This window comes from Leptodactylus fuscus, chromosome 1 (assembly GCF_031893055.1).
Source record: "Leptodactylus fuscus isolate aLepFus1 chromosome 1, aLepFus1.hap2, whole genome shotgun sequence".
NCBI classification, from domain to species: domain Eukaryota; kingdom Metazoa; phylum Chordata; class Amphibia; order Anura; family Leptodactylidae; genus Leptodactylus; species Leptodactylus fuscus.
The window spans coordinates 266,427,170-266,444,207 of record NC_134265.1 but is presented as its reverse complement, the minus strand read 5'-3'; the positions used below and the strand labels follow the sequence as shown (position 1 = coordinate 266,444,207).

Sequence of the window (17,038 nt, the reverse complement as noted above, 5' to 3'; positions counted from 1 at the left end):
TTAATACTATTATAAAATTATTGGCATTGTATAATAAATTAGATGTATAGTTTGTTACATATTTACTTTTGTAGGAATTCAGTCACTAAACTTAATGATTTAGAGGAGATTAAGGATATGTGTACACGGAGGAATCTGCTGCGGATTTGGGAGCGGATTCCTCATAGAATACACCTGCTACTGTTTCCAATGCGAGGCAAAGATCGCAGCAGGATGTGGAAAAAAGAAGTGTCCTGCTCGATCTTGTTATGCCTGATAAATCCACGGAGTCTGTGAGCTGAAGACAGCCAGACAGCGGGCGAAAATGTGTGAACATGGGGCAACACGGTGGCTCAGTGGCTAGTCTTGCAGTGCTGGAGTCCTGGGTTCGAATCCTGCCAAGGACAAAAAACATCTGCAAGGAGTTTGTATGTTCTTCCTGTGTTTGCATGGATTTCCGCCCATACTCCAAAGACATACTGATAGGGAAAAATGTACATTGTGAGTCCTATATGGGGCTCACAATCTACAAAAAAAAAAAAAAAAGAGTGTGAACATACCCTTACTGCTTCAGACTGATCATGACTGTCAGACATTTTTGAAGGTGTAATTTGCACCAAATTTATTATGCAGTGCTTTATGCAATAACTCTTAATTCTGTTCCCCTACTGGAGTGAGATTATAGTATATTGTGCAACTTTTCAAACTTAGCCCAACCACTCCATCATTTAAAAAAAGTGGATAGAGCAGTTTAAAAATGTAAAATATTACAAAATTTTGATAAATCCCCCCTTCCCATAAGTTGCAGCAGAGTACACAAGACAAAGCAAGAGATTTATGAAACGATTTAGGGCTAAGGCCCACGTTGTACAAAAGCTGCTGTTTTGTTGTTGTTGTTGCAGATTTTGCAGCTTTTTTTTTTTGTTTTGCGCCATAGCCAAGAGTGGAAGGGAAAAAGTGTAAGGACTTCCTTTTCTATTTCCCATTCCTTTTCAAACCACTTTTGGCTCAAAAAACTGCAACAAAATGTGAAACAAAAAAGCAGCTTTTCCACAAAGTGGGGCTTTAGCCTAATAGAAAAGCTATCTTTATTGCCCTTAGCAACCTATACCGAGCGCCTTTTACTTTGTATTCTGCTTTTAAAAAGTGGGAATTATTGGTTTCTTTGGGCAACAAAGACAATTGTTCTTTTAGACTATTTGATAAATGCGCGCCATTATACTATGGCACCACACTAAGCAGCTGTATAAAGCGCTAGAATTGCGGTAATTTATAGCATCACACTCTAATGCAAACCCTGTGCAGTTCATTGTTTATAAGCACTACATTCCATTAGTCCTCAGTTATTATGCTGTGCACTACATTAAATGTTCTTTTAGTGTTTCACTTTTATTTATTACGCTGAATTAAAATAATATTTTTTTTATGTAGTTCATAAACCTTGGATTCTGTTTCATTTATTCCTTGACAAAGGTTTCACCTAAAGTCAGCCCAGTCTTCACTGAATGCTGTAGATGGCCATCCTGAACAGATGGGTTGTTGAGTAGGGAAGGGTTAAACCCCTGCACTGACTGCGTCTATTAACTTGGACAGGGTGCAGTCATAACCTGGCTTTTGTGTCACAACTTGGCATAATAGTTTACTAGTTTTATTGTACCATGTGTTATAATGTACTTGCACTGTGTTCCATGATGCAGCTTATATATTCTTATGTTGCTTTAATGGTTGCAGGTCAGTGTTCTGGAACTTCTGGGAACCGAATTTTGTGATTATTCCATATAGACAGAACTAAGTTGCATCCATGAGCTGCACCATGGTAGAAGTTGTGTGTTATACTTCCATCATTCTGCCTATTTTATGCCATATGTTACCGCAGTTACCCTTGGTGAGAAATGGCTTCCTATTAGAGGGCTGCTCCCAAACTCTGTAGGTTTAGGAGACAGCTTGCAGTAGCTGAGGCCAGGTCACTGTCCGATTAACGCTTGAACGAGGCAATAACCAGCAAAACCAGGTGAGATGGGAGAACTATGTGTTCTGACACAATCATTGGCGCACATTTATTAAGCTACTTGTACCTTTTTGGTGTAAATTGCGCCTTTTTTTAGGTCTTTTTCTACCCTATACTTTATTTATGGAGCATTTGTGCCTTTTTTCCTGATAAGTTATACATCTCACCTCTTTTTTGCTTTTTGGCAATAAAAGGGGGCATGGACTAAATGGAGATCCTTTTCACAATGTGTTTATGACTTGTCCCTTTTTAAAAAGGGGAACTCCATTCTATGGGCATCAAAATAACCCCTTAGGTTAGAAAGCATTAAAATGCATTTTTTTAGCAATTGCACCTATTCGAACAAAAAAGAGGCAAAGTGCACGACCAAAAAAGGCACATCTAACATATGCATAACATTTAACAAGGAGGTGTGTCTACATTATATATAAGAACAACAGTAAAACTAGTCTAAAAAAAAAAACAACCTGTGAAAAGTATGACCAAAAAGGGGCAGATGATGAATAACCCCCAAATATTCCAACATGTCAGTCAGTTCTTCAAACCTTTATAGTTCCTGAGATGGCCTGGGAGCTACAGTGGCTGGCACCACCTCCCCGTCAACAGTACACATGCACCGTTCACCCCTGGGTACTGAAAGATTGTGTAAGTTATTGCTCACTGTGAGAAAGCATGTCTGCCAGCCAGCCACTTGTACTGTTATGACTGATCAGAGCTGGAGCTAGACTTTCTTATATCCAGAGCAACAGGTTAACTTTCTGCCCTAGCCAAGTATTTACTCTGACCAAAGTAAAGTTGCAGGGATGTAACTTGGGGGGGTAGCTGCATCTGAGCCCAGGAACCTTCTGGGGTGCATAAGGCGTCTCTTTCCAATATAAGGAGATCAGTACTATAACAATATGTTATAGCATATAGCATATGCATATAGCATATAGCATGTCGGAGCATTGTATAGATTTGCATTGTGGCCCAGTAGTGTCAAATTGGGGCTCTGCTTTGTTTGGCAACCCCTTTAGCATTTGGCATGATCTTTTTATAAATCTTATCCAGATTAATGCAAATTGAGGATCCTCGAGATCCACGCATTTTTTGTTTCCCTTTTATTAATCACACTTATTACAAAGGCAGAGAATTACACATGCAACTAGTGTCAAACCAAGAATGAAAATGTAGATCACAGATGGGTGATGGTTCCTGCTCTGTAACATACAGTTTTGTCTAGTTCATCACATGGGTGCTGTTAGTATATGGCTTAAGATGCTTGCTTGCCACAGTTGGCTTTCCAGGTATAATGTGTCAATCTAGATCTTGCTTTTGTACTCCTCTATGAACAAATAGACTTTATTTCATTTACCATGCTTTTTTTTTTTTTCCAAAGAAAGCGACAATATTTTCTAATCCTACACAACCCCTTTAATATAATGTGCATTGGGGTCTTTCAACCTGATGGTAGATATGATTTGTAGATGCCACAATGAGGTGTGCTTTGAGAATCTACAACAGATTATATTCCTGGCAGTCATGTATTTATCAGCTAATCTGGACTACATAAATGTATTATGTGGAATAATTTTTACCGACATACATTTGGAAAAATATCAAGAATGGGGGATATATGGAGAGAAATATGACTGCAGGAACAGACTACACAGTAATGATATACACTCACCGGCCACTTTATTAGGTACACCATGCTAGTAACGGGTTGGACCCCCTTTTGCCGTCAGAACTGCCTCAATTCTTCGTGGCATAGATTCAACAAGGTGCTGGAAGCATTCCTCAGAGATTTTGGTCCATATTGACATGATGGCATCACACAGTTGCCGCAGATTTGTCGGCTGCACATCCATGATGCGAATCTCCCGTTCCACCACATCCCAAAGATGCTCTATTGGATTGAGATCTGGTGACTGTGGAGGCCATTGGAGTACAGTGAACTCATTGTCATGTTCAAGAAACCAGTCTGAGATGATTCCAGCTTTATGACATGGCGCATTATCCTGCTGAAAGTAGCCATCAGATGTTGGGTACATTGTGGTCATAAAGGGATGGACATGGTCAGCAACAATACTCGGGTAGGCTTTGGCGTTGCAACGATGCTCAATTGGTACCAAGGGGCCCAAAGAGTGCCAAGAAAATATTCCCCACACCATGACACCACCACCACCAGCCTGAACCGTTGATACAAGGCAGGATGGATCCATGCTTTCATGTTGTTGACGCCAAATTCTGACCCTACCATCCGAATGTCGCAGCAGAAATCGAGACTCATCAGACCAGGCAACGTTTTTCCAATCTTCAATTGTCCAATTTCGATGAGCTTGTGCAAATTGTAGCCTCAGTTTCCTGTTCTTAGCTGAAAGGAGTGGCACCCGGTGTGGTCTTCTGCTGCTGTAGCCCATCTGCCTCAAAGTTCGACGTACTGTGCGTTCAGAGATGCTCTTCTGGCTACCTTGGTTGTAACGGGTGGCTATTTGAGTCACTGTTGCCTTTCTATCAGCTCGAACCAGTCTGGCCATTCTCCTCTGACCTCTTGCATCAACAACGCATTTCCGCCCACAGAACTGCCGCTCACTGGATGTTTTTTCTTTTTCGGACCATTCTCTGTAAACCCTAGAGATGGTTGTGCGTGAAAATCCCAGTAGATCAGCAGATTCTGAAATACTCAGACCAGCCCTTCTGGCACCAACAACCATGCCACGTTCAAAGGCACTCAAATCACCTTTCTTCCCCATACTGATGCTCGGTTTGAACTGCAGGAGATTGTTTTGACCATGTCTACATGCCTAAATGCACTGAGTTGCCGCCATGTGATTAGCTGATTAGAAATTAAGTGTTAACGAGCAGTTGGACAGGTGTACCTAATAAAGTGGCCGGTGAGTGTAGATTTGGATATAGGAGCTGTAGATGCAAACTGATATGATTTTGTAAAGTTGTTTCATATCTTATTTTAGATGCATTGCAGTAATAAAAAAAAATATATTATATGTAAGCTTGAGGATGCCTGTACGTTTTTTGAGGCCAAAATTAGGTGTGGATCATATTGTATTACTTTACTTAATACTGTTTCTTGATTCTGGCTTTAAAGGGAATATGTCGGCGCAATTTGGGACACTAAACCCCCCAACTAGGAGTTTAGTTTCCCAAATAGCCCTGTTATAAAGCAATGCACAGCTGCATTAAAAATAATAAAAAAAACCTTATACTCACCCTGCCTTTGTATTCCCCATACTAGCTCAGTTTTTCAGTAAAGCCTAAGGAATACACAGTCGTTGGTGAAGCAGGTTAATGATATGTCTAATTTTTGCAGCATGTAAAATTCTTAAGTGTAACACTGTAAAGGGTCATTATAAAATATTATAGTATGGAAAACGTGACAATTTGGAGTTTGTTGTAGCAACCAAGATTCAGGATCTCGCACCAGCAAGATCCATTACATTCCTCACTGTGGCAAAAGCAGTCTCTCTAGCATCTCTTCAGAACAGGAATAATAGACGGGGGAGGGGAGAGCACAGCCCAATGTTTTTGTTCCATTATTTCGGTTTATTAAAGGGTCTAGTTAATCCTTCATGATACTTAGCATAGCCAAGCTGCTTGTTAATATAACCGTCAGCAACATATTCAAATGCTGAAAGGAACACAGGAAAAATAGACAAATGCCAGGTCTAAAGGGCTTGCAGTAGCTAAAACCAACCACATGGATATACTGTGGTATAGTACAAAATAGCACAACTTACATGAAAATTGGGTTTCTTATTACAAATATTGGAGCCCCAGTCACAAAGCACCTAACAGGGTAAGTTTGTAACGTACTCTTGGCACAGGTAGCTGTTATTTAGGTTCTATGGCTAAGGCTCCACATTGCAGATCGCAGCCAAAAGTCGCTGCAGAAAAAACGCAGTCGAAATGCATTGTGTATTTTTCTGCATTGTTTTTTCATTGAATTTTTCTCTGCATTTTTTCTTTAGTGGACTCTGATCGAGGGCATTAGCTCCGGCGTCACCACTGCACATTACAGCGGAGACGCAGTTGTTATGGCGACCGCTCTGCAGCAGAGCAGCCGCCATTATCTTTACATATCCGGCATCTGCTGTTTATTGCACGGCGGATACCGAAGAGAGATAGTGTCGCCCAAACAAGTGCTGGGACCGCAGCATCACTCCACTGAAGCCAGCGGCTGCAGGAGCAGGGCGATGTTGCGATCCCTCTCCTCCGTTTTCTCCCCCCACCAAAACAGTCCACATTTAATTATCATATACCCGGCGTATAAGATGACCCACGACTTTTGAGAAGATTTTCAGGGGTTAAAAAGTCATCTTATACGCCGGAAAATACGGTAGTGCATTTTTCATAAAAGCATTTGTTTCTCTGCTGCCTTTCCACAGCGTTTTTTTTTTTTTCTGCAGTGCGTGAATGGGATTAGCCAGAATCTCATACATTATGTTGGTACTATAAGGCTAAGGCCCCACATTGTAGAAACACAGCTTTTTTTTTTTTTTTTTGCAGATTTTGCGGCATTTTTTTTTTTTTTGAGCCACAGCCAAGAATGTCTACAAAATCAATGGAAAGTATGTAGGAATCCCTTATACTTCTGCTCAGTCCACTCCTGGCTTTGGCTCTAAAAAAAAAGTAACAAAATCTGCATCAAAAAAAGCTGCGTTTCCGCAACGTGGGGCCTTAGCCTTAGGGCTCGTGCACACGGAGATAACGTGAGCGCATTTTAGTATAATACACGTGTATAGAATTCACACGTATTATATTATTATTTATTATGCTTATATAGCGCCATCATATTCCACAGTGCTTTACATATATTGTCAGTCACTATCCCATATAGGGCTCACAATCTACATTCCCTATCAGTATGTCTTTGGTGTAAAAATAACACTCCCATTGACTTCAATTAAATTTTTTACATGTATAAAAAATGTCACGTTTTTTGGCGCGTATTTTGACGAGTTTTTTATACGTGTAAGAAATTTCATTGAAGTGAATGGGAGTGTTATTTGTACACGTGTATTCTATACACGTGTACTATGCTAAAATGCGCTTGCGTTAACTCCTTGTGCACAGGCCCTAAGGCCCCACGTTGCGGAAACGCAGCTTTTTTTTATGCAGATTTTGTTGCATTTTTTTGAGCCAAAGTCAGAAGTGAGTTGAGCAGAAGGTAGAAGTATAGGAATTTCCTATATATTTTCCATTCCTTCTGTAGCCACTCCTAGGTTTGGCTCAAAAAAACGCAGCAAAATCTGCAACAAAAGCTGCATTTCCGCAAGATGGGGCCTTAGCCTAAAACTCATTTTCACAGCAGGAAAGCCATGTTTCGGCAACATGGGCCTTAGCCCAAAAGTGCCAAAACTGTAGTTTTTTGTTTGTTTTTTTTTTACAATCAAAACCAATGTTTGTAAATAGACCTTTGCACTTAAATATGACAACTTTTTTATTTTCAGACCACTGGTGCCTTCGCTCTCTGGCTTTTGGTTTTGCCATTACAAACAAAGGCATTCTGATTTGCACTGCCCTGATTTGTAAGTGTAAACACAAGCTGTTGGTTCATTGATGCCACTGAATTGTTAACTAATCTTCTATCATTTACATTTGCTCCCATGTAAATCTGCAGTCACTCCTCTTCCTGAGATCAGTAAATAAACACTTGGTTGCACAACCCTCTCTTGTTGTAAGTGGCCAAATTTTAACCCTGTAACGACCACTTATATGTCAAAAATATGTTCTGTATGGGTGTCCCCTGACACCATAGATAGGGAGCACGACTATTTAGTTGCTACTAAAGAGAACCCTTTCATGACTTTTGATCTTGCTATGATGAAGGGAGTTCTCTGTTCAAAAAAGGTTACCAGTGACACAACTGAAGACTGGAGGACCCCTTTGGCAGAAAGGACCCCCAGGCTGTCTGTTCACTATATCTTCTGTTAGGACACACCAAGGCTGGCCATACACATTGGATAAATATCAGACAATTCTGCTGATTTCAGTTGGACTTGCTAACCATTTAATGCATATGAATGGTGGTGTCCTCACCATTCTCTACTCAAAGAAAAGGGTCAAATGTGGAATTTTAATTTGTCCGGTTCTTTGTTTTAAGGGTGGTGACAGTGGCTTATTTTCATCTTCCTACTGCAAACGCACGAAGCCTGAGTGAGTGTATGGAGTTTCAAAGGAATTGTAGTCAGCCATGTAAAGTTTGTGGCCAGCTTTAGTGTTACCCTAACAGCAACGTGTCAGATGATAATGTGTTGGTTATACATTACGTATTCCCACATCACTGTGGCCATCCATGGACATTTGGCATAGTCCTCTGTATTGGGCATTGCTTGCGTTTTTAGTTGGAGCTATTGTGCTGTGTATATATACACATAAATTATGAGGTTTTTTTTTTGTTCATAATGCACCAAGAAGTACTTTTCTTTTTAGGCATAATTCTGTCGCGAGCATCAGATTCTGGACCAATTGTGCCACCTTACCAGTTTGGCTTTGGGCTACCCCTGAGGGAATTATCTGTGGTGTCCTGGAATTCAATCTTTAACTCCTATACAGGGATGTAATCTTCGCTGCAGGGGACCACCAGGTCACTACCTACAGAAGTAGTCCTGGTGTGTTTCTTGACCCAAAGGGTTACTAACTTCTACAACATCTCTCTTTATGATAAGGGTGGGACTTGATGGAGGACGATGGCATACTGACAAACTTGGTAATTGGCAGAAATGACGGCATGCTGACTGACTAAGACCCAGAATAATTTTTCTGGATATAATGGACAGACTGACACAATTTCAAGGACTTCTTCAAACAAACTTTTCAGGAGACAAATTCTTCACCAGCAAAGTTGACACCTAGAGAACATGAGAGGAGAGGTACCTGGCAGACTGAGAGAATCAATCAAGTTCAGAAGACAGAGATTCAGTGAATATTTTAATGAAAACATTGGAATGGCAGCAAGTTCCTCAGCAAAGGATCTGTCCTAAATCCCAATCAATAAGAGGGTTGTGCAAATGAAGCCAGGGTAATCCCAAGAGCAAGGGTTAAATGTTGACAGGCAAGACATAGAAGGAAATCTCAGAATGTGAGGCCCTCATTTGGAGTTCATGAAGTAATTGTCAATTGACAGAGGCCATCAACACAGGTTTCTTCAAACTTATGTAGACATCTGCTGAAGATCAACTAGAGCTTGATAAATAAAACTGCCAACAAAACCATAGTTCAGGAAAGCTTTTATTCAACATGAGTTTCTCTAGAAAGTAAAATAACTGGCTCATCCCTATGTCATGATTCGCTCTGTGCACACATTGCAGTGAATCCAAAACCATGTAAGGATCCATTCCTCTGTCCCAGTTACTGCATCAATGTCTCTCCTGAATGTTGATCTAAAAATTCTCACCAAGATACTTACGTCCCAGTTGACGCCCCTATTAAGTAGAGTAATTCACCTGGATCAGACTGGTTTTATGCCAGGACGAGAAGCCAGGGCTATCACCACCAAAGCTATTGATCTCGTTCATGGTGCCAAACTGTCTGGTAGACCTCTCAAGGATACTGAGAAGGGTTTTAATAGGGCTAACTGGCAGTTCATGAAGAAAACCCTGTTACACGAGAGCGAAAATATGTTGAATTGGATTCTCTATTCACACCCCTCGGCTCAAGTTAGGGTAAATGGTTTGTTCTCTCAACCCTTTCTTATTGCTAATGGAACAAGGCAGGGATACCTCCGTTTTCCCTTATTTTCATCCTGAGCTTAGAGCCCTTTCTCCGTCATGTTCGGGCACATCTTGACATTTCATGAGTAGCCCATGCTGTCCGTCATTATAACGGGTCTCCCTTCCAAGAGTATTCCAGGCTCTCCAATTTCAAAATTAATTTCTCTAAATTGGAGGTACTTAATGTGACTATCTACCTTGCAAATTTCTTCTGAGCAAATCTTTTCCCTTCTACTGGTCGACTCATGCTCTAAGATACCTGGGAGTTCAACTCACATCTGACCCTAAGGACCTCTTCCAGCAAAATTTCCCACCCATTTTGGCATCAATCAGTGCTGACTGTGCTAAATGGACAGCTGAAACATTCACTTAGTGTGAATGGTGTCCGATTTCATGTAGACCTTACCCATTCATATTCCTTTCTCCTTTTTCTGGTCTATTTCCTCCATTCAAATGGCATTTATCTTGTCGGACAAACTGGCGAGAGTTAGTAGGACCCTCCTTTTTCACCCTAAAAGTAGTGATAGCTTATCCCTTCCTGACATGAAGCTGTATCACTTGGATTCTCACATGAATAGTAGACTGGTGTAGACATAGTTCTATCAAACCCTGGGTCTACATCGAACAAGCATTCTCTACGATTCTGTTACGGCCCCCTGGCTTGAACCCCCTTTACTCTCCATTTCCACCCTACCATTGGCCCCACGCTTAAAATCTGCTTTCAGCACCTGATTTGTTCTCACTTTCTTCCACTGGACTCTTCATATTACTCATCCTGGGGAATCCCAGGTTTCCTCCTGGAATTTCTGACTGGGTGTTTTGCAATTGGCGTCGCCATGTGTTGTACCATCTATGTCACCTCCAAAGTGATTCCAGCTGGCAGACGATGCCGGTTATCTCTCACTCGATTGATCTTCTCCCTCTTGACGCCTGGCGAGATATGTAGCTTCACCATTTTATGAATTTGACTGAATCTTAGAACGCTTCTACATTGGTGATGGTCTTCTTCGCCATTCTATCATCATCTACAAGCCTCTGATTGATACTCCTAATGAGACTGCCCACCCCCTTATGTTGAAGTGTGAGGTGAATCTGTCTCTCTCTTTCACCCAGGCACAAAGAGAGCATATATTCTGTCTCATGCATAAGTCCTCTATCAGCTCCCACTACCAGGAAGCCAGTTTTAAAATTCTATCCAGGTGGTATAGGGTCCCCACAAAACTGTACACACTCTTAACGCAGGTCTCCCCAACGTGCTGGAGGTGTGGACTGGAGGAAGGAAACATGCTCCACGTCTTCTGGTCCTGTCCTGAACTCTTCCCATTCTGGGATGGTGTTAAGCACAGCATTTTGCAAAGTACTGAGATATCTCATGAGTTGGGCCCTGCTCTGTTCCTTCTCCACCACTGTGAGCATTCCTTGCGAACCTATAAGCACACACTCTACTTCGTTTCCTGGTCCTCGCAGTCCAAGCTTGCATTCTGCAATTCTGGAAGCGAGTAGAACCTCTCTTCTCTCCCTCTTGATCTTAAAGGTTAATGAGAATATGCGCATGGTAAATCTCACCTTCCTCCTGCATGACAGTAGAAGTCTTTAACAAAAGCTGGTTTTACTGGTTGGAATTCTAACATTCTGGAGAGTATCAGATGCTTCTTGGGTTCTCAGTCCCCTTTCTGGGATTGAACCAAAAAAACTCTGCTCTGAGCCTAGCGCTCTACTGCGTGCATGTGTCCTCCCTCTTATCTTTATATGGCCACATATAGCAAAATACTGTCCCTATCATTGGGGACCTGGCACATAAGGCCAACACAGAATTTTATTCTATTTTTTTCTGTTCTTCCACACCCCCTTCCCCCTTTTCTCCCCTCTCTCTTTCTTTCTCTACTCTTTCTCCTTCTCTTTACTCTTTATCTATCTCTGTCCTTGATAACGTTTATCTTGCCCTTGATGACTGTCACCATCCTCCGGTTTTTCACCTTTTGATGGCTTCTAGTCCACATTGTTTGTATTGTTGTATTCATGATATGTTTTGTTTTGTTGCTTTTTATTTTTTTTAATCAATAAAACTTTTGAATTGAAAAACAAACAAAAAAAGTTAAATAACAGGAACTGGTAACTTAGGAAGAGAAGTTCCCTCTCCCAGAATACAGACTCTCACCACTGTAGGGCTAGGTTTACATTTGTGTCTGAGTCTCTCTTGGAAACTCCATTGAAGAAAATCAGTGGGGTAAAAAGTCTTACTCTGAGAACATTTTACTCTGCTGCTTTCAGTTTAACCATTCCATGGCTCCCTGTGTAACCACTGTTTTAGCGGTCCTTCTATCTATTGGTAGGGTCTTCTGATAAACCGCAACAACGGAGTGTCAATGTGAAGCTGCTTGGATCTGGCCTTGAAGGGACAGCTACAGATATAGTGTTCCTTACTACCACGATAGAGACCATGGTTACCCTGTTACATATGCATACATTCCTAAGGAAACCATTTCAGATGATCAACTTGCATGGGTTCCTCAGAGACTTCAGGAGCTTAAGGCCATTACTCTACCGACTGAGCCACAAGCTCTATTAGGTTAAATAGAATATTTTCTTCTTATACCTAGTTAGGAGAGGGAGTAGTATTGTACTGTCCCTACATAATGTATAGATCTCTATATGCCAGTACATTGTATACTTAACATATTTTCTAAGCATACAATGTACTGACATATAGAGATCCTCAGTATTGACAGAAAATATTTAAAGTGGTCACTTAATGGCGTTAATACAATTAGTGAAATTGTTTAGTTTAGTTATCCACTATCAATTTGAGGTCTAATATTATTACATGTGGTCTGGATATATGTAACTCTGTCCTTTTGTAAATGCCATGACCCTTAAATGGTCACCCCCACTTTGCCACAACATGTCGGGGTGAAGGACTCTCGTAGGCTGACTTCTCTGGTGAATAGGGTGCAAGTTGTAGCACTGGCTGAAGTGCTGCTGTTACTTGTGGCATACCTGGCAGGGATTTTGCCATGTTATATAGACATTCCTTATTTACATTGACAGCATCAGAACTTGTGGCATTTCGGTCAGGAGATTAGCCATGTTATCTGCAGTGCAGCATGGTGCACTATCCTGCTGAAAGCGTCCACTGCTCTAAGGTAGTACTGTGGCCATGAAGGGATGTGCTTCATCTGCAGCAATATTAAGGTAAGTGCTATGTGTCAAAGTAATATGTACATGGATGCCAGGAACCAAGGATTTCCAGCAAAGCATTGGGCAGAGCATGATACGGTGTCTGCTTTTCCAGTATTGCATCCTATTGCCATCTCTTCCCCGGGTAAGGAGCACACACAAAAAATAAGCTGAATATCTAATTAAAACCTTTGGCTTAATACTTTTAAAGGGAATGTGTCTCCGGAAAATTATCTATTTTTTTTAATCAAGTATTTTGTTAAACATTTTCATAGAATTCTGGACCATGATCTACAGGGAACAGGAAGTCATAGAATGTTTTAGGCTTAAGTGGCGTTCACACTACCATTGGTGACTGTCAGCAGTGTCTGTAGCTATTGTCCCGTTACAAGATTTTAGCAACGGACATTAGCTGAACCATAAGAAATCCGTTAAACTTTCCATTCATTTCAATGGTTTTTTTTCTTGTGTCTGTAAGGGCCCATTCACACAGCGTAAGCGCACCGCTCATTTAGACCCGTACACGCGAGCGCTTCAAAACACATCCCATTCACTTCAATGGGAGCGCGCGTAAAGCCAGCTTTACGAGCGCTCCCATTGAAGTGAATGGGATGTGTTTTGAAGCGCTCGAGTGTACGGGTCTAAATGAGCAGCGCGCTTACACCGTGTGAAGGGGCCCTTAGTCTGTTTTTTTTCCAGTGGACAAAAAAATCCTACATGCAGGACCTTTGTGTCCGTTAGAAAAAATGGACGGCAAGTGTCCATTATTTTTTTACGTTGAAGTCTATGGGCAACGGATTTATAACGGACAGTAACTGATGGCCATCAGTTAGGGGGCGTTCACACTACCATTTGTGTCCGACAGGTAGTGTCTGCTCCTAGTGTCCGTTCAAAATCTCGCACGGACATTGGGAGCGGACACTAGCTGTGTTCGTGACACTTGTCATTTATTTAAATGGCGATCAGGTACGTTCTTTTGCACTCCGTGCCCTTCCTTCACTGTCCACTTGTAAAGATGTCCGACTTTTCAAGCGGACAGAAAAACTCTACATGTCGGGTTTTTCTGTCTGCTTGAAAGTCGGACACCTTTACAAGCGGACAGTGAAGGAAGGGCACGGAGTGCAAAAGAACGCACCTGATGCCCATTTAAATAAATGACAAGTGTCACGGACACAGCTAGTGTCCACTCCTAATGTCCGTGCCAGATTTTGAACGGACACTAGGAGCGGACACTAGGAGCGAACAATACCTGTCGGACACAGACGGTAGTGTGAACGCCCCCTTACTGTTTGTAATTTTGTGTCCGTTTTTTTTCTGTGCATGCTCAGAAAGCAGAGACAAAACAAAAAAAACAAAAACAGATAGTATAAAAAAAAATGGACACTAACTGATGCTAGTGTGTCTGTTTTTTTTAACCGATCCATCAAATGGATCAGTTAAAAATACAGACACATTAACATCTGTTAATGTCTGTTATGATAGGTGTCCGTTTTTGTTTTGTTTTTTTAAATAGACACCTTCATAATGGAATTCAACGGTAGTGTGAACCCTGCCATAGCGACAAAATTTTTTTTTGTTTTTTTTTTAATTTGGAAAATTAAAACCACCACCAAAAATTCATAAACATATGTTTCAATATGTGTAAAAATGTCATTTAAACAATGGGTAATTTCCTGGCAACACATTCTCTTTAAGGTATGAACTGCTGCTAGCACCTACCTGACAAAACACAGGACTCACTAAGCTCAATTGTCTTTGCTGGGAATATCTTTGTGAATGTGTGTTTTGTTTTGATCCATTTGGCTTCATTGGTTATTTGTGAAGAGCATATGTTGTTGTGAGCTCCTAATGTTCAGCTTGTGGCAAATACAAAAACAGCAGTTATTGAGCGTTGGGTGATGGCTTTTACTAATGGTAACTAAAGCCAGCGATTAGAAATAGACAAACTGACTTGTACATAGCTGGGTTTGACCAGAATATTGCTAATTGTTTATTTTATGAAACCAAACAAACAGGGATTCATCTTCGGCAAACTAAAATGCCCACCGCCTTATTCTCTAGGGTCTCTTCAGATGAAGGGCAGTGGGGTGAAAAAAAAAAAAAAAATAGTTCCCTTTCCTTTACCTCTTTTGGTCCTCCTTGTGGCATCTGGCACTCTCCCGGTGACGTGATGTCCTCAAGTCACTGCTGAGGCCTGTGATTAGTCCACCAGCTGTCACATTTGCACATCGAGCGGCATGAGGCTCAGCATGCCCATGTCACTGCTGAGGCCCAATCACAGATGATGGGGTGCAGAACGTCATCCAGAAGGGAGAGCACACGATGCTGTGAGGAGGTCCAAAAGAGGTAAAGGAAGGGGAGAACAATTATTATTATTATTATTTTTTATTTTTTTTTAACACCTCCACCAATTTTATACTTTTGGGTCTGAAGAGTCCCTAGAGTATGATAATCACACTTTTCCTTTGATATAACTTTGTCTGAGTTTGTCTAGAGAGCTAGAAATTGGATAGATAGATAGATAGATAGATAGATAGATAGATAGATTACTAGAAGCTCTGAGAATGTGCTACATTGCATTTAAGCCAATTTAAGGTGTAGTGTGTACCAAATTTGTTTGACTCAAAATTAATCTTGGATCTGAGCCATCCAAACCTGACATAAAATCATTCCTGAGAGGTTTGCACATATTTACCAGTCATATAAGAGATGACTTTTTATCAGAAAGATTCCTGGAAATAAGCAATGGAGTGACTCAAGCCGTGGTCTTTGTGGTGGATCGAGCAGGGTGTTGAACAAGGGCGTAATTTGGTGTTGATTTTAAAGCGGAATCTGTCATTGATTGGTGATGACCCTGCCAGACATCATGCGTCTTAGCTTTTTGGGACTTAGTTGGAATAGGTAGATATTAAGGAATTAAGATTCACCCATCATTGTAAGGCTTTGAGTGAAATGTGATTTAATTTTATTATTCATGGTGATAAATCATAGAGATCCTGGAAGGACAGTTTGTCAACAGAGCTTCAAATATTTTTTGACAAATGTGTATGTTTAAATTTGTGGAGGTTGTCAGAACGGGAGATATGCAAGTTGAAGTAATAATCTTAGAATTGGGACTTACTGGACTTTTTGTCAATAAATATGCTGAGGAGATGTGTGGTCTCTTCTCAAATATAACCATTTGCCACCATGTTTGCTTTGTTGGTACCAATACAGGTAGTTATTTTGCATTGGAGAACTTACAGCACCGTAACAAGCTTACCACATGGTCCAATGGTCTGATAAAGCTGAAAACATTTACCACATTGGAAAATCCCTTTCATATATGAATAAACTGATCCAAATTGCTTTTGGAGAGTGCAGAGTTTATCTATTTCATTTAGATTGTGAGCCTACCCTTGGACCTCCTATTATACTGAGTGCCATGGTTTATTGTTTTCTAAGCTGTAAACGCCAGATTACGATTTAACTCTTCATAAAATGGAGATCTTGCACTGTGACTATTTTATAACTGGCAGAGAATCCTCCTCTAAACTGGAACAGAATTGTGTCAAGAAGGGCCACATACTTTATAAACTAATGCTGCATTACACTGCTGTTTTCTTCCTATTTTTTGCACACACAGTTGTGGACACAATGCTAGCTCATGGTCTGGAATTGAAAATTCTGTTAAGCCAACAGTAGACCACTATGCGAATATTTATGTAAAAATGGTGTTGCATAATTGCTGTAGAAGAAACCAACTACAGTGATCAGCTGATAGATAACACATCCATGCCTGGATATCATCATTGCAGTTAGAAGTACAGAGACTTGCAGGGCAGAAAAAAAAAAAAAAAAAAAATGTTTGTCCAATTATTATTCTGTATCTCTAAGGCCAGTTGCAGACGACCGTGCTGTGGGTCAGTGTGCTCTACGCGACACTATATTGTGCAGGGGTGACTAACATGGCATTAAACTGTGTGTAATGTGACTGTATGTGTGTATTTTTTGTGGGTGGTGACTAACGTGGCATTATATTGATGGGGGGGGGGGGGCATTAAGGAGCATTATACTGTATTTCTCCCATCTGCTCTCATAATGACAGTGCCAGGAGATAGGGGCCCAGACAGCTCTGGTACAATAGTGAAGATGGCAATTGTACATAGATGGACTGTGCAGA

The 17,038-nt window shown here is 40.9% G+C and overlaps 1 protein-coding gene across 1 annotated transcript in view; it reads left to right on the top strand.

Moving 5' to 3' along the window:
• TRPC3 (transient receptor potential cation channel subfamily C member 3) overlaps positions 1 to 17,038 on the top strand; it is a 356,160-nt gene that overhangs the window by 250,551 nt on the left and 88,571 nt on the right. The gene's annotated exons all lie outside the window — the stretch shown is intronic.